Source organism: Chionomys nivalis, chromosome 17 (genome assembly GCF_950005125.1).
Source record: "Chionomys nivalis chromosome 17, mChiNiv1.1, whole genome shotgun sequence".
NCBI lineage: Eukaryota > Metazoa > Chordata > Mammalia > Rodentia > Cricetidae > Chionomys > Chionomys nivalis.
In genome coordinates this window covers 19876328-19902408 of record NC_080102.1, presented here as the reverse complement: position 1 = coordinate 19902408, position 26081 = coordinate 19876328, and the positions used below count along the sequence as shown (strand labels likewise).

The following is a 26081-nucleotide window of genomic DNA, read 5'->3' as shown; positions in this document are numbered from 1 at the left end:
AGCTGATTCCAGCCACATCAATTAGTAGCAGGCACAAGGCTCAAAGGAAATCAGGCTTTAAAATCTTATATAACAATTTACAAAAGGGGGAAAATTCACGGGCTAATTAAATGATAATCTTCCATTTTACCAAGAGCAGCTGAGTTGAAAAAAAAGAAATTCAGCAAAGAAACTGACGGAGGTGGTTGTCATCAGAAAGGAGGGCAGCGATTCAGGCTTTGCTCTACAGAAGGGAATACACACTATTTACTGCTGACTTTCCTTCAAGTCACAACCAATTAAACTTCAAAGTCTGAATGAGTGGCTTTATTTTCTTGCCTGTAAGTAGGGGGCATAGTTTACTTGTATAAACTGGGACTCATTTATAGACATCATTGTGATTCAGCTACATAATTGGGAGTCATCTCTTGGGGACATGTTCTGTAGCACATCGATGACTCAAACACTGTGCACAGACATCACACAGCCATCACACTCAATCTGAAAAAATACACAAGATTTTTTTTAGCCTCCTCAAATCAGGCAGACTGAAAACAGAGATGCTGGCAGCAGAGGCAGGGTTGTTTCATGTAAATGTTCAAGTCAAAGGAACTGTAACCAGTTATCCAGAAAGGAAAGGGCTTCCTGGTGCTGTGGAGACAGAACCTCAACATGTAACCAGGCGGGCTTTATGTTCTAGATCTCCTTGCTTCTAACCTCTCAAGGCAAGTATCATCATGCCCGATTAGAGGTGAGTGCTGAGGAAATCCAAATTTCAAATTAGATTGCTGAACTGGCAGCGATACCCAGCCGTTACCTTGAGAAACATGTGGCAGAAAGCAGTCTAGGCTTTCTGAGGAGCTTTCCAGATATTAGACAATCCCAGAGGTGGTGACAATTCTGACTACAAGAAGAGGAACAAAAACATCGACAGTAACAGCCAACTAAATGACTACAGGGAGCGTTTTACCAGGACACAGTAAAACCAGTTTCCTGTGAACACAGGCATATTCTTCTTTTCGGCCTCTTCTTGCATTGTAGAACAGTCAAGAAATGGAATAGTCTCCTTCCAAACCAGACTGTCTATGTGACTCCACATGGCCCTCTCCAGAGGAAAGGTACACGACTAATTTAGCAATTCCCGAGTAAAGATAAGGCGCCAGAGCTTGCACACCAAGGACTTTTATCTTCAGTTCTTGCCCTGTTTCCCAAGCTACTGTTGTTGCCCATCGCCCAACTGAGCAACTTACAAAATCCCCTGCCTAGGTCAGAGTCAAAGTAGAAAGTGCAGAAACAAGGCCTCTCAGTCTACATGACAGATATGCAGGAATTTCCCAAATCCTCATCCATAAAGACTGTATCTGGCTTTTTTTTTTTTTTTTTTTTTTTTTTGCTTAGCTCCGTGTAAGCAGCTGTCTTAGAGTGTGTGAGCTCCTAGGTTGGCTCTCCAACACCAGAAAGAAAAACTGAATGTAATTCGAAACATTTTGTTTTGTTTCGTTTTTCCAGACAGGGTTTTGTAGACTAGGCTGGCCTCAAACTCACAGAGATCCGCCTGTCTCTGCCTCCAGAGTGCTGGGATTAAATGCGTGTGCTACCACTGCCTGGCACTTCTATACATTTTTAAGGAGTAATCTACTGGATGTAGGTTCTATGAAGAAAATTAGGGTAGTCGCTAATCTGATTATGGGCAAGGCCAGTTCACGCACCCTCCACTATTGCTAGGAGTCTTAGCTGGCGTCATCCTTGTAGATTCCTGGGACTTTCCCTAGCACCTGGTTTCTCCCTAACCCCATAATGGGGGATGATATAAGCGAGGGCGGGGGGGGAGGGGGTCATGAGTGGGAAAACCACAGAGACAGCTGATCCAAACTAGTGGGATCTCACAGACTCTAGACTGATAACTGGGGAACCTGCCTGGGACCGAACTAGGCCCTTTGAATACAGATGACAGTTATGTGGCTTGATCTGTTGGAGGGCACTGGCAGTAGACCAGGACTTATCCTGGGTGCATGAACTGGCTTTTTGGAGTCCATTATCTATAGTGGGATACCTTGTTCAGTTTTGATATGGGGTGAGGGGCTTGGTCCTTCCTCAACTTGGTATACCAGACTTTGTTGGCTCCTCAAGGAGGCCTTACCCCTCTCAGGAGTGGATGGGGGAAGGTGGAGGGGGTGGAAAAAGGGGAGGGAGGGAGAACTGGGGCTAGTACGTAAAATTTAAAAAACTTTTAGAGAAAAAAAGAGTAATCAATATATAATTAAAATTTTCAAAATAACCGAAAATAATTTTACGAAAATTTATTCAAAAATTTACTCAAAATGGCTGTGAATGGCATTGATAAAAACAGAACTTAAAGATTGCCTCTCCCTGCTAAAATGCAAAGTTGAGATATGCTGATCCTTAAATTCTGTTGGACAGTAAAAGAACAGCTACTTCCTGTGCAGTCTAGTCTATCTCAAAGCATGGGAAAATAGGAAGAACTTCTGGGCTTATATTTGGTTAGGTAGAATATCTTGACCAAATTATTTCCCCTCTTCTTTTTTATTAAGGCAAAATTAATAAACCATATATATTTAAAGTCTACATCTGAAGAGAGAGTTGTGTGTGTGAAGTGATGACCCCATTCAAGATTATTAACATGGCCAATACCTAATTTGCCATATTTTCCCAGGAGGCGAAGACAGAGAGAGAGAGAGAGAGAGAGAGAGAGAGAGAGAGAGAGAGAGAGAGAGAGAGAGAGAGAGGACAACATTCACTATTTAAATAAAATACTGACCCTGATGGAGACTTTGTTGTTTGTTGCGGGATGGGGGTGGGGGGAGGTATGGTTTGTTATTTTGTTTTGACATGGTTTCTCCATATAACACAGGCAGGTTGGCTGCCAGCCCAGGAGCCTCTGCCTCCCAAATATGGCAATCAGCAGTGTATAACACCCAGTCTTCCTGAAGCTGTGGCTTCGTAGGCAATGTGAAATGAATTGTTAGAGGGAGCTAAATTCCACAGCAAGATTGCAGCTGAGCCTTAATTCACAAACTCAGTCTCCAGTCTCTCTGCACTCTGCTGCCACCAGAGGACAAGGAGCCAAGAAAGGGGACGCTTACCAGCAGGCTTTTTAATATGCTCGGTGTCACTTCCGGGGCAAACCAGTAAGAGCTAGGGTGGGTCTGACCAAAGTAGCCCTTTTAAAGACATATTAAAGGAAGAAGACAGACCGAGTGGCGTGAACATTTGCAAGAGTTTGGGAAGGAAGCTGAAGTCATTCCCTGGAAAAGGAGACAGAACGAAGAAAAGGGGAGACGCAGGTAATTCACATGGAGTGTCATCAGTTGAAAGGTGTATACTTTGAGGGCTGGAGAGGGCTCAGCAAGGAAGAGCACACACTGTTTCTGCAGAGGACCCGAGTTTGAGTTCCCAGGACCCACACTGAGTAGCATAGTTGTAACTCTTGCTTCAGGGTACCTAGTGCCTCTGACTTCTTGCACTACAGACAAACACATAATTAAAAGTCATGGTTGAAAAACTTAAAACGCATACACTTTCTTGTATCTAAACCTGTACGTGTCTAGGTCGGGTAAGTGTCGCCTTAGTTGTGTATTAAATAACAGGCCTTTCATTTGGCAGTTTATGGTTTGAAATCACTGTGCATATTACCTTATTAATGGGAGCTTATATTTAACTTTTATAGTCCATAAGAGCCGTGCGTAGAGATAAATGGCAGGCAGGCCAGGAGTTAAGAAATCTGTGGAGTACCCAAGAGCCATTTCAAGTGTCCTCACCCTAGCTGTGCTCCTGCAGTAAATCTTATCTGTTAGGGTAAACCTTAAACGCAGGTTGACTTACTGCAGAACACGATTGATGGTGCACTGTGCTTTAACACTGTGCTAAGGGGGAACTGGAGAGATGGCTCAACTCAACGGGTTAAAAGAGGGGCAAACATGAGCGCCTGAGTTCAGGTCCCAGCACTCAGCCAGATGTGAGCAGGTGTACACCTGAAACCGCAAGAGCTGGGGTGGGGGCAGGGACAGAGACAGGAGGAACCGCCTCACTGCTCTCTCTGTGCGCTATGGGCTCCATCTCAGAAGACAAATCACATTCTTTACACTTTCCGGGTTTCTCCTATTTCTGTGAGCTTGCCAGGCCTGGTTCTCATGCCCTGTTCTCATTCTATCACATTTCCTGGGTACTCTCACCCATCTCTTGACAACTGCCACCTCTATCAGTGGGTTGTAAAGTCTTCTCCGGAACAGTGTTTATACAGGAACACACTCTCGTCAGTAACATCGCTCACCTGATAAACTACTTCTCAACCACAGGAACACCCTAAAGTCCCAAAGGAACAATTGTAGCTTGTGGAGCTGTTTTCTATGCCCAGGAAACTGTCTGACTCCATCTCTCTAGTGAATGATACTATCTGACCATTAATACACTGCCTGCGGTCTCAAGGACAGAGATGGCGTCATTTGTTCACCAGCATATGTGATAGAGAGTCTACCGTCCCAGCACAGCAAATATTTCTGGAAACAACGAGTTCATCTAGTCACTAAATTTTATGATTTCCAATTCATATCTTTTCACTCATCCACTTTTTAAATGCACATTTCTCACTATGTTGCTAAGGAACCACTGTTTACGTGACTAAGCGGCCCATTCTTCCAGTTAGCAAGCTCACACCCTCCAGCCCATTTCCCATGCTGTAGTCATAATTTTACTTTCAGGTAGAGATCAGTTCTTATCACACCTCAACTTACTGCCCTCAAAATAAAATTCAAGGCTTAAGAGGTGGTTCAGTGCTCCGCAAGTCTGACGGCCCCAGTTCAATTCACAGTAGAAGGGAAGAACAAATTCTCAAAAGCTGTCCTCCGGTTTCTGCACACACCATGCCTGGCCCCTACAATAGCAAGTAAAATACTCTGGTTCTTTTGTACATGACATAAAGTCATTTTCTCATGTGTGCATGTATCACACATGTGTGCATTTTAAGACAAGGATGATTTTAAACTATAAGGCCAAGGATTAACTCATGATCCTCATGTCTTTACTTCTTAAACACTGGAATTACAAGCATGCACCACCATACACAGCTTCTACAAGAACTTTATATCCAGGGCTCCTTTAACCTGGAAGAACAATTCAGATGACACTAAGAATTTCTTTGTGCTTAAATGACACACAGAAAACTTGTACGACATTTTCCTCAAAGTATTCTGTATGCTACACCTCCCCTTTTCTGCATCTATTCTACACAATATCTGCATGCCCACCTGTTTGGTCTGGTACACTGACATTTATCATGGGTGGGCTAGTGGCTTTTTCCCAGGTTGCATCTCAGTACTGTGCAGAGTTCTTGACGGAGTTCACATTCAATAAATATCTGGTAAATGACTGATTTCAAACATTAGTGACCACGGGAACATAGGCAACTTTGGATTTCCATCGTGGCTCAGGAATCTGAATGTAGCTGGGACCCACAAGTGGTATGCAGGGGCGGGCCTACTGTACTCGACATTCGACATACACTTTTTTTTTTAAAGAATCATTTTCAGATTGTCAAGAATCACTAATCCTAAAAATTTAACATTTAGCTGGGAGGTATTTGGTTCAAACAGGAGATTTCAAAGTCTATTATAAACTAACTTAAACTATAATATATTCAACCAACACACAAAAGCACATAGGGATTTGCTTATGACTTCAAGCCTTTACAGGAAAGTCTACCGAAAGGGGGCTGGAACCAGAGGAGATAGAAGGCTGTAAATGACTGAAGAAAAACAGATGTCAGAAAAAGAATTCCGAAACACAGTTGAGAGAGAAGACACCCCCTGCCTGCTCTGGCGCTGTGTCGGTCCTGGTGTAGCCAGGCACGCAGGGTTGGATTCAGAGCAGAAGATGTCAGTCTAAAGATAGCAGTATCATTTTGAAATTGTTCTTTGGTTTGCTTTGATGCTGCCCAGCTTCAGAACAGTCCTGTTCCACAGTCGAGCTGTCTTCAGTCTAGTGAATTACTCTTTCCAAGACCCTAACCTTCAAGGAAAGAAACAAGGGAAAAGGCAAACATCTGCCTGGGCCCATGGGATCACAGTGGCAAACACCTGTGACCTCTCAGCTGACATTTCTCTGGTCTTCTCTTATGTGTGGCTTATGTGCTTTTCTACTTGCAGGATCTGGGTCATATACACGCACGATAATAGAAAGAGGGAATATAGGTTCTGAAAAACAGGTTCAAGAGTGCTGTGTAAGTGGAAACACTGAGGGTGTTCATCCTCTCATTTACTAAAGGATTATAATTTTCCTTTTTAAACAATAGTAACATTTCTCTTATTAGCACATAACATAATTCATTGCCTAGTTTGTTTTTAACAGTGCTAAAGTTTGTATTATAAGGTAATGCACTAAATATCCCACTGAGATTGGGGTGTATGGACACTACCTCGCCTGGTATCCTGAACAGTCCAGATGTCTTACTCTGAAGTACCTCTGCCATAAAGGATCCAAACTAGACCCTGCTACTCATTCTTCATCCAAGGGAATCAGGAAGCCACAGATTGAGGAATTTGGTCAAAGGACCTAGAGTGGCTAATTATAATCTAAGTAATCACAAATGGTCCATAATTATCTGGTAACAATTTGATCCTATGTTATTCAACACCAGTACCCAAGAACAGTTCTGTAATAACCACGGATGGAGAGAACTTTCACCAGATCCTTTAACAGCCCCTGCAGGATCCATTTTGTTTCAGGGTTTCAACTCTATCAATAATACTGTAACTGTTATAAACAAGTACTTTTTGAAGAACCTACTTTGCAAAAAGTAAAGCCTGGCAAGACTGCATTTGCCTGTCCTACCAGAAATGCTGCAAAGTCTCACTCTACTGGCAATACACACACACTCATGCACAGCTGATATATTTGAAATTTGTAAACTGAGCCCTACTCTGCATGTGCTCCCAATGAATTTATCATGGAATTTAATGACGAGTCATTTCAGTTGGGCATTGTGGGAAGAAAGAAAACAGGGAAGATGGTGACTCTTAACATTTCAGGTAATAACACAGTTACTGAATACAATGACCCATTTCTAAGAGCCAAAGATTTACCTAGAGCTGCAGTAGCTTTTGCCCTTTTGTCTACACTGATGACATTTTGGTCTTATAAGAAATAGGTGTTGGGCTGGAGAGATGGCTCAGAGGTTAAGGGAACTGACTGCTGTTCCGGAGGTCCTGAGTTCAATTCCCAGCAACCACATGATGACACACACCCATCTATAATGAGATCTGGTGCCAAGAACACTATATACATAATAAATAAATTTTAAAAAAGAAGAAAAAGAAATAGGTGTTAAAGATCTGGCTTAAGTTCCACTGTACTCAAAGAGACCTTGTGTTTTATTTTCTTTTATAAGGATGCATAAGACTTGAATCTCTTTCAAAAGCTGTTGGGTCTGTTCTAAGGAAAGAGAGACAGATGAGAGCAAAAGAAAAAAATCTATAGCCTGCTCTACTTGCATCCTTAATCTGGCTGAATTCATTGTGTCTTCCATCTTCTTCGGGTTTCACTACTGCAAGAGAGATGAGGTTAGGAAGTGTCTTGACCATAAGGCCAGGTCAATGTTGACAATGAAATGAGAGCCTGAGAAGTGTTTGTGAAATCAGAACTGGAATAATTTGCTGGAGGTCTTCATGATGTGACACCTACAATGGATGTACCATCCACTCTCATAGGCACGGAATTTGCAAAACCAAACAAATACTCACCCAGAAGAGCAACTATCACCAAGGCAATGGCTTAGCATCATTAATAACTCAAATGTACTCATTATTATTTTGTTGTCATTTTGAAAGAGTCTTGCTAACTTTTCCAAGATGATCACCTTGCAACCACCTCCTAAGTGTTGGGATTACAGGTGGATGCCACCAAACCAAATTTTAGAAGTTCTTAACATGTTATATATGGAAAGAATTACTCTGATGAAGTGTAAAGTGCAGGATAGTCAATGTTCATGACAAGAGGGATGGGCCAACATTGTGGACATCTAGCAAGCAGAATCAAGAGAGTCCTACAAGGAAGTGTTTGCCTCAAGGAGCCTTGCAGACTGTCACCCATATTACTGATTGGGCATAGAAATCCAGAATTACTCTAACAAAACTCACAAAGACACTGATGCATTAGAAGAATAAAGAAGGTAGCTTTATTAATTTACAGTGAACAACAGGAGAATCGGGCACATCTGTATTAGCTGTGGTGAGCTATCTCCTTGGGAAGGCAAACAACCAGAGGGTTTGGTATTCATGGAAGCAGAACAAGTGCAATGAATCATGCAGAATTACAGTGCATGCATGGCACAAGGCTCTGGGAAACAGGAATAGCCACCAGCCAGGCCAACTTGTTTGCCTCAACCTGGCAGGTATTGGTCTGACCATGCTGTTAAGAGCTCTACAGTTTCCACTGACAGCCTTTCGTTGTTCTCTGTTTGGAGACAGAACTCTTGTAATGAACACTATATACATGTGAGTGAGCGAGCATGTATGTGTTTAAGATGTTAGCATCTTATCTTCACTTAGTATATAGTAATTTGCCATCCAAGATCACATTCTTGCATGGCTGGTGATATGACTCCCTGGCAGAGTGCTTGTACCACATATATGAGCATCAATCAAAACCAACCAACCAATCCCAGATCATGTTATCTCTCTTTGAGCTATTAGGCATTCACTTCTCAGTTCAGTCATTTCCAGTGGGTATTTTCATTTTGCTGTTTTTCTGGGATTAAGAGGGCTACCACATGGTGAATTCTACATTTGCCTACAGTTCCACAAAGTGCTGGTTAAGTTCAAAACAAACTGTATTTACTGTGCCAATTTTATGACCACTGCCATGCCAAAGCAATGTCACATCTCCAAGTGTTCTAAGAAAATGCTTTATGTGTTGGGTGTCTACAGCTCTGTTCCTTTTCAGGCACATTCATTCATTCATCACTAGTATTGTCAGTTTTCCTATGTATTAGGATTTATTAGGTACAAGAAATACAAAGATAAATATGCCACTGTTTTGGTCCTTTTAAGAGCCTAGAGTTTAGCAAAGAAGAAAGATGAGGTTACAATAAATAAATAAAGAAAAGAAAAAAAAAAGAAAAAGGAACTATATCACATGGTACAGCGAAGGAATATCTTCTATCTAGGGGTAGAGACAAAAAGTCTAACTTTAAAAACTGGATTCTAAAAAGTAAACATTCAAAGCATAATAAAAGAAATAAGTTTCTTTCTTCCTCTTTTATAGTTATTAAGAATGACTTCCATTTGTTGTTCATTATTTCTAGATGTTATGGTTTTCGTCTCTTTAAGAGGCAAGCCATGCCCACTCCCAGTGACCCCTGCCCTCCCCCCACCATCTTGGATTCTCTCTGTCCCTTCTTGGCATGCACGTGTCTCCCCGCTTCCCCCATTCTGTCTCTTTTTTCTCTTCTTCCCCCACACTCTCTCTTTCCTCTAAATAATAAATATTCAGTTCTACTCCATACAATGTGTCTGCCCGCATGTCTCCCACCCATGCGCCCACCTGCTGCGCGCGCATGGCAGGACTGGGCCACCCCGGAGACCTTGCAGCATTTTTAAAACTAGATATTTTTCTATTGACTAGCACACACATATTTTATATAAATATAAACACAAATTAATGTGCTTATATAAATGCATAATATTCACATACTATACACTCTACTTATAGAAATATACGTGCACCATTTATATAAAACACATGCAATAATTCACATTATATCCATATTTTTGTAACTTCTTTTATACTGAATTATTTATTGCAAGTTATATTAATAAATGTATACTGAAAAGCACACAGAAATAGTTTAGAAGAGAATTATTTTATATAGCTACTATCAGGTCAATAAATAAAAAATTCTAGCACTTGCAGAAATTCCCTGCTTTTAGCACCCTGAATCCCTGACCTAAATTTTATGGTAATCCTTCAGCAGCTTTCTTTGCATTTTTATTATCCCCAGGCACAGGAAGTAAGCAGTTGCCTGCAGGTCCTTAGGGTGACAGCAGCTTTAGCTCTTGAGAGCCTCCCTGCTGCTTGCTTTCTTTTAGAAAAGCTTCTTGTTTCCAAAATAAGAATGTGAATGAGATTTGAGTTTTGAAATTGCAAGCCATCTTTGCACAAGGGTTACTATTCCTAAGCAGGGTGGACTGTGCCTCGGGAACAACAGCAAGGTGGAGGAGATGAAAGTGCTTACTTGCTTTGAGGCTAATTCCATAAATACGCATCCAGTACATTCAAAGCTTTCAGTAAAAGGGTTGCTCAAATGACCTATATGCAGTATCTCCAGGAAAGAAGAACTTCTCTGAACTTCCTTCATTGTGTCAGAATTATAGGATAAATGGAAATTCTTTGTTGTTGCTTTTTGAGACAGGGTATCTCTATATGTAGGGCAGGAAGTATCGAGAGGGAGGGGGAATGGACTGGGGGGAGGAGAAGAGGAGTGGGGATGGGGGAGGGGAGTGGGGGGAGGGGGCAATGTGTGGGAGGAGGGGGAGGGAAATGGGAAACGGGGAGCAGTTGGAAATTTTATTAAAAAAAGAATAAAAAATAAATAAATAAAAATAAATAAATAAATAAATAAATAAACAAACAAACAACTGCCCTGGCTGTCCTGAACTCACTCTGCACACCAGGTTGGCCTTGAATTTATAGACATCCATCTGTCTCTGCCTCCCGAGTGCTGGAACAAAAGGTATGTGCCACCACAGCCTAGCTATAAACAGAGATGTGATGTAGGAGGGTCTTCTGTTTTGTGTTGATTTCATTGGTTAAATAAAGAAACTGCCTTGGCCTTTTAATGGACAGCAGCTTAGATAGGCGGAGTAGAGAGAACAGAATGCTGGGAGAAAGAAAGCAGAGTCAGGCAGACGCCATGGCCCTCCTCTCCAAGATGGATGCCAGTTAGACTCTTCCCGGTAAGCCACAGTCAAGTGGCGATACAGATTATTAGAAATGGGTTGAATCATTATGTAAGAGCTAGCCAATAAGAGGTTGGAACTAATGGGCCAGGCAGTGTTTAAAAGAATACAGTTTCTGTGTTATTATTTCTGGGGCTAAGTTAGCTGTGTGGGAGCCGGGCAGGATGAAAAGCAGGCCTGCTCACCTCATCACTACAGAGATGGAATTATTCATGGGATTATAACTTCTAAGGCGTTGAGAAGCAAACAGTTTGATTTTCCACAGTACACAGAGGCATGACTGTTAGAATACACAGCAATGGCTACTTTACCGGTCTGGATTTAGGAAATTCCACTTTCAAATATTCTATATCCTTCTTGAAATGGACATTGCCAGGTGTAGTAACACATTCCTTTAATCCCAGCACTTGGGAGGCAGAGGCGGGTGGATTTCTGAGTCTGAGGCTAACCTGGCTTACATAGTGAGTTCCAGAACAGTCTGAGTTACATAGTGAGACTCTGCTTCAAAACATCGCTCCCTCAAAGCACACTACTTTTATAGCTAGGAAAAAGCAAAATTAACAACATACCTCAAAGGAAAACTGCAGTGATATTTTATTTGTGTTTTAATAAATAAAGTTTGCCTGAAGATCAGAGTACAGAGCTAAGCCACTAGAGGCCAGGGAATGATGGCATACCCCTTTAATCCCAGGACTCAAAGCTACCATGGGCTACAGATTGAATCTGTCTAAAAAGAGAAATAAAACTCACACACTCAGGAGTCACATGCCTCTAATCCCAGCACTAGGGAGATGGAGACAGGAGTGATGTGGCTGAGGAGAGAGAGAGAGAGAGAGAGAGAGAGAGAGAGAGAGAGAGAGAGAGATAAGGAGGCTATAAGAGCTCATTGCAGTCTGAGGATTGGTAGAAAGCACTGTAGTCTGCAGTCATGCTGAGGAGAGGACTGTCCCTTTGTTTGTCTGCCTCTTGATAGAGGTAAGCACTCTCTAGTGGCTTGGCTAGTTTGCGTTTCTGATCTTCAGCTTGAACCCCAATATCTGTCTCTGGGTTTTTATCAGTTGTGCTACAGAAAGCACATACAACAAAAAGGAACCAGAAAATAGAAATGCTTGGGAAGGCTTTTGAGGAAAGGGAGGACTGTGCGACTGTGTAACTAGCAGAGCTGAAATGAGAAGACAGAGATAAGGAACGGACATTAGGCAAGAAATGGAAATGGTACTTGAAAAGCTACACAAAGTGGTTGCTTAGCAACCAAAGCATCCTTGGTACCACCTCAGTATCCTAGCTAGTGGTTCAAGCTAACTCCAATTCACACCAAGAACATGATAAAGAGTACTTAACAGAGTCATAGCATAAAATGTGGATCCTACTAATTGAAGAGTTTTATAACCAGTTAAAAGAAACTAGAGATAATTACAAGGGAGTAACAGTATCTAAAAGGAATGCCAAAGAGTAGTTTGTACAGAATATGAGGAAACATAACTTGTCAGGTTTCATTCAAAGGCTTGTCTGCCTATGTAGACAGCACAGCCTCACAGGGTCATGGTAAGCATTAAATGTCCTTCATATGGTACTGGTTTGCATTAGCTTACGTCTCAGCTACTGCTGGAGCAGATGTTTTTTTGTGCTGTAAGGGTCAGAACTGATGCCCTGGTCATAGAATAGAAAAGACAAAGCCAAGAGAATTTTCCAAATGCATCATCCAAAGGGATCCAGAAAATGGATGCAGGGAAGGAGGGAGACAGGCAGAAGAGTGACGTCCTTTGCAGACACTGACCTGTGAGCACAGCAAAGATTCGTCCTGTTCCTACCGTGTGAGTGTCAGCCCTTCAATATCTGATACCTGAAACCCACATGGGAGCAGAACTGCCTTGTCGTAATACAAAGACAGCTTGGAATTTTAAGAGACAAAAGTGTTACTTACACTTGGTTTATTTAAAAAATTAAAAATGAATGAGAATCTTCAAAGCACACAGACACTCAAAATAAACTAAATTTAATTATTGCATTGGGTAAAAGTTTACAATAAAACAAACAACAAAAAAACAATGAAAATGAAGTATTTAGTGGTTCTAATGTACTGAGCCTTAATTTTATTGACCGACGGATGGACAAGCTCTCTCCCACTGAGTTTCTCTTAATTTTCATTTTTACTTTCACCTTTTATGTTGTATAGTGCTGGGGATCAAACCTGGGGCCTTCCCATGTCAAACAAGAATTGCTCTGAGCTGTGCTGTCCACACAAACTGCCTTTCCATTCTCTCTTAAATTATATGCTACAAGCTCAGGATATAGTCTTAAAACAGAAGGCATTATAGTAGTAAAAAATTCCAGAGGTCATAAAGCTTGAGAACTATGACACGGAAGTGACCCACCACACTGCAGGCTCCGTACTTTTCTGTAAGGTCAAATTCTTCTAGGAGGTGACAGGGCTGACAACTGTATCACTCAGACTCCAGATTTAGTTACAACTCTGGAATGTCACCATCCCTTTGCAATGCAGCTGGTCACTATCACATGAGAATCTTGAGAAACAAAATTCCATTTACCTGCTGGCTCCTATAAGAGAATAACTTATTCACAAATAGTCTTTCAGTCTAAACTATCAATGATATTAAAAATTATATTACATTTATTTGTGGGGCCGAAGGGGGGAGGATGTGTGTGCCACAGTGCACAAGGAGCACAGCGCATGGGAAGAGATCAGAGGACAGCTTGCGGGAGTCAGTTCTTTCCTTCCATCAGACGGGTCATGGAGACCAAACTCTGTTTGCTAGGCTTGGCTGTAAGTGCCTTTCCCTGCCGAGCCATTTCCCCAGCCCAGGATTTCCTTCTTTAAAGAATGTTAAGAATATTTCTACATGTGATGCTTTAAAGGAGAAGGTAGGAGCAGAGCAGCAGGAACACATCCCTGTTGTGCAGCAAAAGCAGGAGGATGTGAGAGGTGCAGATGATAAAAAAAATCCGTCTATGAGTTGTGAACTGCTGACAATGGAGATAAAGCCACATGCAACTGTGCCTTGGTTGTGCGTCTGAAATAAAAATGGGCACATGCCTAACTTTTGTACCTAAAAAGGAACATAACAGTGTTATTAATAGTACTGACCTAAATGTGTCACCAAAACATTGGGCTGTCAAGAGTCTGTGATGCTTACTTGTTCAACAAAAATATCAAAATTCACACCAGACAATAATCCTTATATGAACTGTGTTTATATAAAGCACTTTCATATTCACTACCTCAACTAACCTTCATGACAAAACTGTGGGTTTACATACAAACATGCAACAAGGAGTATGGCCAGAGCCCTGTAGCAACAGAAAGGAAACACGGTTTCTGATCTAGTCAGGATAGCCTTTGAATAAACATCTGGTCTCTGACAGCTTACCAACGGTGAAGGGCTACTTAGAACAACAGTCTCATGTATGTCAGTCACCATGTTCCTGAAATGCTCAGTTCTGTCTGTGCTGGCCAAACCCAGGGCAGCAATATAGATGATGTACACTATCATTCCCCCTGCCAAATCTTTACCATGGAGCTTGAGACTTCAGGATCAGATCGCTCGTGACTGCCTGTAAAACAAGTATCTTCTCCTAACATACCCTATAATGCATGCCTCGACCCCAAGACAAAAGATTTATTCCATGGAAATAGTTCTATATAATCTGCCCTCTCAAAGATTCTATAAAATAATACTTTAAAAAGTAAGGGGCCAGGACAGCATATATTAAATACAAACCATATATAATTTTTTCCCCAGTGCTACGAAGTGAATCCAGGACCTCTGACATTGTAAAATGTTGTAATTTATAATCAACCACCAATTTATAACATGATTTTGTTCAAAACCTCATCCTGTATTTCAAAGTCTCAAAATTTTTCTGCTCATCCAGATCAGCTGATCTACTATGTAAGAGCTCAGTAACAGGTTACTAAACGCTGATTCTTCCACGAGAACTAATGTCCCTCCCTGCTGCCCTCTGGTCTCAAAGGAAGAAGGCAGGTTAAGATCCACCAGACAGAAGGCCCTGATTTTGGTTTGGCTCTTCTTCCACTGGGAATGTCTCTAAGTTAGGTGCTTGTTTTCATATCATCTGGTCCTACTGCACTAAGATTCATTATATAAATTTGACCTAGATTGGCAATTTCTTTGTCTTTTCTCAGTAGTGTAATAAAAGAAAAAAGCTGTTAATGAGCAGCTTAGAATAGTCAAACTATTCATCAGACATCCAATATACATAAGGACAAAACACAGGGAAAAACAAGACGGTTGGATTTTATGAGATAAAGAAGAGCTACAGTTGTTCTTATCTCTACTCCCCAAAGGAGAAACAGGACTTGACTATCAACAGCAAAAGATTCAACTGGCTGCAATTTAAAAAAAATGGCACTCTTTGGGCCAAAATGGTGGTGCACATCTGTCCCCGTACTCTGGAGGCCAGGCCAGGATGTTTCTAAAGATGAGTCCAGCATGGGCTACATAATGAGATTATGTTTCAAGAAACAAACAAAACAAAAACAACAACAACAAAACCCAATTATAAATAACAATGTTGTGATATTTCATTTGTATTTTAATAAATAAAGTTTGCCTGAAGATCAGAGAGTAAAACAGCCACACTGGTCAGCCCTACAGACCAGGAAGTGGTGGCACACACCTTTAATCCCAGTAGCCACACTAGTTAGCCATAGTGGTAATGGTGCATGTCTTTTTCCCAGGACTAGAGAGAAATATAAAACGTAAGGAAACAGGTCTCAGGCTCAGTCTCATTCTGAGGATTCATGGAGGCAGAAGAGGAAGAGAGATGTTAGGATTCTTGTCTTTATAGAATTAAAATGCCTCATAAAATGAGGACTAATTGGTAGAGGGCTGGCCAAAAGGAAAGGAAAATTATATTCTTGAGAAAGTGACCTTCTGAGCTGAGAGTGCAGGACCAGCACGGGAGGGGTGGAAGCAAGAGGCCAGCACAGCTACAGAAGGCTGCTTCAGAAACCAAGGCATCCTGATGCTTACAGGACTGCCTGGGAGCCGCATGGAGAGCTAACAGCAGTATTCTGAGGAGCCTGAGCAGGAACTGTACTAGTTTCCAATGTCATCAGGTTTTCATGCGGGATCAAACATGGAGGTTTGCATGTGTTAAGCAAGTGTTTTTCCACTGAGCTTATACACCTGATCTATTTTAATTTAGATCACCAAGGATAATCAAATGATAGAACACTCAAGGAGACTCCTGATTTGCTTTTATTTGCTTTTTGACTCCAGGCTTTTAAATCCATAAATGCCCTGCTAGAGAAAGTAGGCTTGGAGAGAAAATACCATATTAGTCTGAGGAGAATAGAAGTTTGGGACCACCAATTTCCTGAAATCCTCCCAGCACTCCCAGCTCTGTATAAAACATTTTCAGATAGAAGCACTTGTTTGGGTACCTGAAATATAGACTGCTTGAAACCAAACTCGACATCTTTTCTTCCCTTCTATCAGACCCACTCCACATTCCTAATCAGTTCTAGTTATTTGTAAAATGCAGACACAGAAAATCCACTAGAATCTCTCTCCTTCCCTCCTTCTACCCTCTCTTGCAGTGCTAAGGACGAACCCAACCCATGCCAGACAAGTGTTCTGTTGCTAAGCTATAGCCCAGTTCCAAATTGTCAAATCTTATGCGGTTTTACATGCTCAAAAGAACTGTACTAACACAGGTTTGTGGTTTTAAAGAAAATTTGGATCCTCTGGGTAAACATCCAGGAGTTCTATAGCTGGGTCAGAGGGAAGATCTACTTTAATGTTTTGAGAAACCACCATGCTGACTTCTACAGTGGCTGGACAAGTTTACATTCCACCAGCAGTGATTAAGGGTCCCTTTGTCTATATCTTTGCAAGCACTTGTTTTTTGTTTTCTTAATGAATGCCATTCTGACTGGGGTAAGATGGAATCTCAATGCAGTTTGATCTAAACCTCAAAGTAGAAGGTTTTCGTTTTTGTTTTTTCCCTCCGTGCTTAGTGGACATTAGTATTTCCTCTTTTGAGAACTGTTTGTTAATTTCATTAGTCTGTTTGTTGACTGGGCTGTTTGATTTCTTGTTGCTTAGTTTTTTTAAACTTGTAAAAAGATGCTAAATATTAATGCGCTCGAAGATGGATAGCTAACAAAGGTTCTCTCCCATTCAGTAGGCTGTCTCTTGATTAACTGTTTTTGTTGTGTGGACGCTTTTTAATTTCCATTGCTGGCTTTATTTCCCGAGTGGCTGAGGTCCCATTGAGAAAGTCCTTGCTTGTTCATATCATGAAGCGTTCCCCCACTTTCCCCTCTAGCAGCTTCAGCACTTCCAGTCTTAAATTTAGACTCTGATCCATTTGTGGTCGACTCTTGAGAAGGTTAAAAAACAGGGTTCTAACTAGTCAAATAATGGCATTCATCAAGGAGCAAATGTGATAACATTAACACAGTTTCTAGTGTTTTCTAGAATCAACATCAACCTTTGTAGTACAAAGCAAGCATGGACTTCAGATCTAGGCTTGGGTTTGGTCCTGCCTTGTATAAGTTTTGTGACTTAGGATTTCTGCTGAGCTTCTGCTTCCACCTGGGAGTGGAGATGTGAACGGTTCATCAGATTGTTCGCTAACCTCGAAGGTTATATAAAGGAGGGAGCTTAGCCCAGAGCCAGCTACACGCTGATAAGTAACGCTGTTGTACAACGGATCCCTTTTCTCCCTCAGATATGCCCCATGACTGACAAGATAACATATGCTCTCAGTCCTCTTTGGCTGACTCTACACACCATTTCCTTAGCCTCAGGTGCCCTTTCTAGCTTTCTCCAGTGAAATCCTACCCAGGCTTTGAGGCCTAGCTCAAATGTCAATGCTTCCAGGAAGTCTTCCCTTCATTCTTTGATCAAAAAATCCATCACGTACCCTTGTGTCTTCCTAGTACAACTCCTGCAGCTTTACTTTAACACTTATTTATACACTGCCTGCACTAAACTATGAGCATTGCCAAGGCAGAAGAAGCCATGCTTTTTCTTGCTTTTATTCTCAGTAACTGCACGGAAGGGCTGTCATAAATGTTCACTGATTCAGTATATAAATGTTGAAATTTTTTTCCCCAAAGGAGAAAAATATTGCCAAAGCAAAATACCAGTTACTTATATTAAACTTTGAAATAATTTTTATAAAAAAAATCTAAAAATACTATTGATTTTAATTTTAACAATATACAAAACAACAAAGAAATGTTCTAAAATTGTGCGATGTTGATGCTTAATATTCAATGCCTAAGTAAGATATGGTTTTAAAATTGTCAAAATGACTTAAAGAAGCAATGATGACATCAACTGCTATCATAAATGACCAGCAAATGAATAATCAGAGACTATACTGATCCTGACTTTCCAAATACCTCCTAGAGACCAAGACTAAAGAAATACACAAGAAGCTAACATTGCTACTTAAGTAATAAGATTATAGGCAATTTTTTGCCTTCTTTATTAGCTTGGTTGAGGCCTCAATAAGTAAGAACCAAGGGAACTATCTATCCAGGGTGGTCAACAAAGCCCAGCCTAGCTTCCCAGCGCTTACATGGAAATCTCAGCTGAGCTGGGCCATCTACACGTGGGGGGAGGGGGCGAGGGAGAGGACAGGGAAGCAGCTGTACACCTACCTCCTGCCTACTTTCTGTACTTGGCCACCCGTGTCCTCATCTGCACCATGTTCCTTACAAAGGACGCACTGTCTTCAGTTACAAGTCACCCACGTGAGGACAAACTCACAGCTACCAACCTTCCATTTCTGGCGGATTTCTAAACTGTTCTTTTAAAGCTCCAGGACTGGGCTTGTTTGAAACACAAAACTGAACCACAAAATCGCTCTCCTTATGCGAGGGCTTTGGGTGAGAACATGTTGTTTCCATGGTGCATTGCCTCAGATCCCAGCAGGTCAACTTAACATGCCAAGAAAATACTCAGGACAAAATTCTGCATTCTGAATTATTTATATTTTTGAAGAAAACTATGTTCATTCATATTTTTGAGTAGACATAATAGTGAATGGAGCCCAAATACTATATGCTATGTGACAAGTCCAAGACAACAGGAAAAACACAGGATACAACAGTTAATGAAAAGCTATCAAAACTCATCTCTTGGAAATTATTACTTAAAAAAATCAAAAAATAGATAGTATTCTATCTGAAAATGTGTTCAGTAGTTACAGTGCATAATTTAACTTTATCTAACAGTACGATAATTTGTTTACAACTGCCAAAAGCAAACTCCCTGATGTAGAATATAAAATGTCCTTGCAAGACAGCTTTGTTAAGCAAATAAATTTAATTTGCTCCCATGTAAAAATTTTCTTGGAAAACAAACCAAGAAATTAAAAGGGAATCCCTTGCTAAATAAAACAAACATGTTCTGAAACCCAGGAACGAGTTGCTGGGGGTTGTCCTAGGGGAATGCTTTGTCCTCCGAACTCTCAGAACCTTCCAGGTGCTGGCCAATGGCTGGCCAAGAGAGCGGGATGAGCAGCTGATTTCCACTTGCTTCTCCTCTTTGTAGCTCTTGGGAATTCTGACAGAGTTGGAATGAAACAGAAGCTGCAGGCTCGAGAGCTGGTTAGTAGTCTGTCAGAAGAATGAGTGATGAGGGACTGCAGACGGGCAGATGGATGGACAGAAAAGCTCTTAGAGACCCTAACCTGACAGGACAGAGGACCATTGCCATCCATGAAAGGAAAGCTTTACTCTGTTCGGCTAATCCCCTACCTGACATTGGCCCCTGAGCTTCTCCAAGTGACAAAACTCAATACATAGAGGAAAGGTATAAGAACATCAAATTCTCAGCCTCAACACAGGATCACCAGATTCAGCCTAGAAAAGACAAGATGCCCAAGTGGCAGAATGGTAAAGTGAATTCGAGGACAGCCTCATCTACATAGTGAGTTCCAGGACAGCTAGTGTCCTATAGTTAGAACCAGTCTCTAAATAAATAAATGAAAAAAAAAATAAGTGAACAAATGAATAAATGAATGGATGAACAAACAAATGAAAATTAGAGCAAAATTTTAAAGGAGGACGGGCTGAGAGCACAGTTCAGTAGAGAGCATTTACAGGGTGCTGGAGAAGCCCTAGGTTCAGTTCCTAGGACCATGAAACAACAGTGGTATGCTTTTCAATTGAATGGTTCTTAACAAGATAACGAATAAAATCCTGTCATTTGCACAATGTTGGTAGATCTTTAGGTTGAATGGAACAAGGGCACAGAAACACAAACAGCACTTTATGACTCACTGATGAAAGCCAGGAAGTGAGTCTTGTACAGGGTAGGGGATGGTACAGTGATCACTAGAGTTGCAGAAGAAAAGAGAGACAAGCATTAAGAAGGACCTCCAGGGCCTGGGAAGGGTGTTGGAGGAGGAACAGACAGTGGAAGGAACTGAGGGCATAAGAAAGGCAGATGGATATAACCTTTATCTCATTAATAAGGGAATCTCATTAATCTTTCATAATTAGTATGTGTTAATAATTATTTTGAAAGCAAGTAACATTAAAAATAATTAAAATGGTTTGTCTATTAGGAGGGTTGAGATGGTAGTCAATAGGGGACAGGGTAGGAGTGAAGTCTGTCTGTCTGTCCCTAGTTGCATCATATCAGTATTAAACTATGTAAATATGGGTTTGAAGAGATGGTTGAGTAGTTAAAAGCACCTGCTGCTCTTCCAGAGGAGTCACATTTGATTCTCCGCACCTACATGGCAGCTCACAACCATCTGTAACTCCAGTTCCAGGGAATCCAACACCCTCTTCTGGGCTCTGGATATCAAGCACTAAAGTATTACATAGACGTACATGTAGGAAAAACACCCATAACATATAAAACTCAAAGAAAATTGTGCAAATATACCTCACCAACTGAAGCATTTATGAAGGTAAAACATTAACAACAAATGGACAGAGGATCCAAACCAGTATTTCTCACAAAGAATATATGGAAAACCCTCCAGAGAAACACAAATGCAAATCACAAGAGGACAGCACCTTGCTCACTTAGAGAGAACATTACCAAAGGCAAAAAGTAACCAATATTCGAGAGAATGTAGGAGGAGTAAGAATTAATACAGTCATTGCAGAAAACAGAATGGAGCTTCCAGAAAAGAAGAAAACAGGCCCCAAAGTAGAATTACTACATATGATCTAGCAATCTCTTCTCTATGAATAAGCTGCCAAATGATTAAAAATTAGTGCCAACTCTTCTCCCAGGTCCAATAAATACAACATTGTCTGCAATAGCCAACATATATATGAAGCTATATTTTTCAATGGATGAACACATATGCATGCACGTGTGCACGCACACACACAGAAATATTATTCAGCAACAAAAAGAGGGAAGTTTGTCATCTGCAACAATATGGGTGAACCTGGAGAACATTTTAAATTAGGCACTGAAAAATGAACAGAGAACAGATTGACTTCAGAGTAGGATCTAAAAAGTTGACTTCAAGATAGTTAAGAGTTGAATTTACCAAAGTGTATGTATGGGGAAAGGTAGAAGTTGGGAAAAGAGGTGAGGTTTATCAAAGGTAGAATAGGTTTGGATAATCATAGCACAGGACCACATTTAATGATGATATATAATTCAAAGTTTGTAAGTAGATTTTGGATAGTTTCACCATTAGAAAGTAGATGAAGCTGGCGGTGGTGGCACACATCTTTAATCCCAGCACTCAGGAGGCAGAGGCAGACTGATCTCTGTGAATTCAAGACTAGGCCTGGTCTACAAAGTGCCAAGTGCCAAGATAGCCAAGGATATTACACAGAGAAAACTCTGTCTCAAAAAACCAAAACAAACAAACAAACAAACAAACAAACAAACCAAAACAAAAAAACTCCAAAACTTTCTGGCAGGCAAAAGATGATACACATAAAATAACAAAATAAGTTTTAGCCAGGTGGTGGTGGTGCATACCTTTAATCCTAGCACTCAGGAGGTAGAGGCAGATGGATTTCTGTGAATTTGAGGCAAGCCTGGTCTACAAAGAGAGTTTCAAGACAGCCAGGGCTGTTACACAGAGAAACCCTGTCTCAAAAAACCAAAATAAATAAATAATAAATAGTCAAGTAAGTAATAAAAGGAAGTAGATGCAGTGCCAAGCATGTCAACTAGCTTGAGTTATTCTACATTGTAGAAGCCAAAGTCCTACTAAGAAGTCACAATATGCCCCATAAAGTTATTTTTTGAAAATTAGAAACATTTGAAAATAGTTACTACTACAAAAGTTATATGATTGTGCCTAGTTCTTTAAAACATATGAATAATTTAATAATTTGATTGACTGCCAAGTTAATATACTGTTTTTTTAGAATATTCTAATTTCTGGCATATAGTAAAGGTTCAATAAATTATTACTACACAACTGAACAGAAGCAGAAAAACAAAGTTATACAGACCAAATAAAGTGAACAGTAGTCCAGTCTGTAAAACCCGGATTTAGTTAAGTGTACATCAAGTTCTTCTTTATAGGGATCCTGCCTGAGGTCTTACACTTGATACCTTTTCTACACACACACACACACACACACACACACACACACACACACACACGTGTGGGTGGAGGGTAGAAAGGGGTAATATGTATCTGATCTACAGTAATAGAGTGCTACTGGGTTATACTGAGACTCAACTAGGCTAACCCCTTAACTTTACAACTGAAACGGTTTAATTGCCCAAACCCTATTGAGCTCACTTTCAAGACAAGCCAAAAATTAACGTGCCTCCAAAATGCAGCTATCAGCATAGAGTGTGCATGACCAGGGGTCAAGGGAATGCTAAGGCAAGACCCATGTTCCCTTCTCCAGCTCTAAGGCAGGGATGTTATCCTTTTGGGAAAAAACACTTCAGGCATATTCTTGGCAGCTACGAGGCCAGAGTCAGAAAGTCCATTCAGTGTAAGGGATCACTGACTGCAGAATAAGGAACTGTGTATTACATCCAAGACTTGGCAGCAGCTCAATCTCGAGACATTAGCTTCATAGGACCATCACACATCTCCTGGAAATGCATAGAGATCCCCGAGCTTTACTGGGAAGAAAATCGAATAAACAGATCTCATGCCTCTGAAAGGGTTTTGGGTGTGGTTGAGACGGCTGACTTTGAAAACTTAGCAACACAGGATACACTATGAGTAAGTTTTTTAAAAAAAGGAAAAACCACCAAAACCAAACCAAAGCTAACTCACCAGGTCCTTCTGAAAGGGTTCTTTTATTAATTTCAGTGAAGTCAAGCAGAGAACAAGTTGTAATATGAAACACAATTTATGCAACTATGTTGAAATTCTCTACCAGAGTTGCATCTCCTAATGTAAGATTTTATGGTAAAATAATTTCAAAATACTATCAAAAGTCAGGCTAAGCTCATTTTGGTTTTAAAACTGTCACAGAAAAACTCTTTTCTATATAAGTCATTGAAATTCTAAGACAAAATGATAGTGTGTTTAAATTAGAAAAAAAATTTGAGGAGCTGAAACTAAACCTCAATTGAAATTATACTGTTAGGCAACTCCAAAAGCTAAACAAAAACATATTAAAATAGAAATTGCAACATCAAGGGAAAACCACCCTCATATAGAGTTCTAGACTCAGCCACGGCTGACTCCAAGATGAGATGAACTGATCCTTCCTAGGTTTTCCCACAGTCAGCCAACAGGCAACTCACTATTTCACAGTCACTGGGTTTACTAAGGGAAAGGCATGTGAGGCCTTTTAAAAGTCAACAGAGATCCCATGGGTGGGTCTGGTCTGCCTTTCAAAACCCATGAACTTCCCATTTGATAATCTCAAGAAGGAGAGTATTTCCTAAGTTAAACACCCAGCCGAGCCAGCGAGCAAGCAGTACAGCAGGCTGCAGTACTACACCCCTCCCTGGTAAGAAAGAAAGAAAAAAAGAGCTTTGGGAATGGCACAGTCGGCTTGTCTGGTAATGTCAGAAGATTAATGAATCCTGCTTAATAGTACTGCTGGGTTCTTTTTTAACAAAACTTCCAGAAGCCCCAATACCTAAACTAAAATTTCCATATAATCCCTTATAAAATAAAGTCTTAAAGTAACCACAGAATTCTGAGAATCTTGCTTTTCCAGAAAGCCCAAGAAAAATACTTTAGTTTCACCATTCTCAAATTCATTTGACATAGAAACAAAATAAACATATTACTCTATTTAATATCATTGCACAAGCAAATTCACAAGAATGAAATGTGTTCAGAGTTCCTAGAAAAAATGTAGCAATACAGGCTGCCAACTTGTTCAATGTCAAGCTCCAGGCAGCGCAGCAGCACCAGCGTGTGACTCAGACTGAATCACGCTTAAGCTATTTTTGCTTTTAAAGTCCTGCCAGGAGCTGTGTTAATATTCAACCCAGAGTAAATTTAGCTCAACAAGAAAACAAGTGTTTCCATGGTTGCTTCTTCACAGTGTTTATGGTATGGTATAGTGCAGTCATTAGGCCCAGGAGCCCAGCCAGATCAACCAAGTTAAAATGCTCATCTTTCATTTACATCCAAGCTTTGAAACATGGGAAAGAGCAAATGTAACTCAGGCTATCCTGTCTGCTGCCTACCTGCCTCCTCAGATCCCCACTGGCAGCTATGCAGTGAGCGCATCACTGAAGGCTCCTGTTGAAGTGCACACTGAAGGAGCTCTGATAGACTGCTGAGAGACTGCTGCTCACAGGCTTTACTTGGCTTTACAGTATGAGTCAAAATGACATTTCTCTAGCAGTGGAGGGATAGCAGATTAAAGTACCTAAAGAACTTAGCAAAAGCAACAGAAAATTTGGTGGACAGATACCACATTGAATCTTGACACAGGATCACATACGGTCACAGTCTGTCTACACGGCTGACACTCAGAGGTGCTGTACAATAAAGCAGTTACAGGCAAAGATCAGGAAAGATCAGATTGTCTCTATGCTGGAGAAAAAAAAAACACATAATATAACCCCCTTATTGTTTTCTGCCACAGAAAAAGTTTGCTTACTACACTATAGGGGGCAGCAGGCTGGGTAGCAACACCAGAGAGCCACCGGCAGCCCATTTTAACCACTGTTAAGTACACAATTCATCAGTGCTATAGTTCCAATTCTGAGTGTCCCTAGAAGGCCAACAACACAGAAGCTTGGTCCTAGCTTGTAATATTGCGGTGAGGTGTATGTAATCTTTAAATTGTAGGGTTCATTCCCATCTCTCTCTTTGCCTCCTTGTTCCCATGAGGTAAAGAGGCCTCCCCTTCTGGGTGTTCTAGTCACAGTAGACTGTGCTGACACAGACCCAAAACAATAGTGTCAAGTGACCATGGACCAGGGGCTCTGAAACCACGGACTGAAATAACCCTTTCCTTCTGGAAAGTCTATTGTCTCGGGTATTGTGTTACAGTAACAGAAAGCTGACACAATTAGGGTTAACGACATTACCATTATTATAAAAGATATCTCCAGAAACTTTCATCGTAGAAGACGAAAAACCTACTAATTGTTTAAAAAGCCCTATTTTCAGAATATGCTATTTCTATTCCAAATACACATAAGGCTTTTGTGCTTGGTAGCAGAGTGAATGAGAAGATGGAGGAACAGATGCTAGCATTTCCCTAACCAGAGCTACTCATTCCTGGTATTACTAGCATCATCTCAACATAGTGGCTAGGGTTTCACTCAGCAAAAGTAATCAGTCAGCTTTCCCAGCAGAGATATCTGTGGTAGAATGCACATACCTCGGAATATACACAAAATCATAGAACTTCTTATAGCTAACTTTTATATAGGAAAGAGAGAAAAGGTTAGGTTTCGCTACCAGTGTAAACACTGACACCGTGCACAGCATGCACACAGACTATGGCAGAGAACAATAGAAAAGCATGGAGACCCCTGCTCTAAAGGCCACAATACCTGAGAAGCTGGGGAAGTGTTTCCTGTATTTTCCTTCCCGGTGCAATGTTTTTATACACTTACGTGGCCACCACTGCAAAGGAACACCACCAGAAAAGATGAGAAACTGTAACCAAGTAAGGCAAGTCTGTAGAAGAGCCAAAGGGTCTGGCAGAGCTGTGATGACAGGACTGAGCACAGGAACAGTCACACAAACAGC

The 26081-nt window shown here is 40.9% G+C and overlaps 1 protein-coding gene across 5 annotated transcripts in view; it reads right to left on the bottom strand.

The window, feature by feature from the left end:
* The window catches only part of Nsmce2 (NSE2 (MMS21) homolog, SMC5-SMC6 complex SUMO ligase), a 205070-nt gene that overhangs the window by 83605 nt on the left and 95384 nt on the right, over positions 1-26081 (bottom strand). The window lies entirely within an intron of this gene.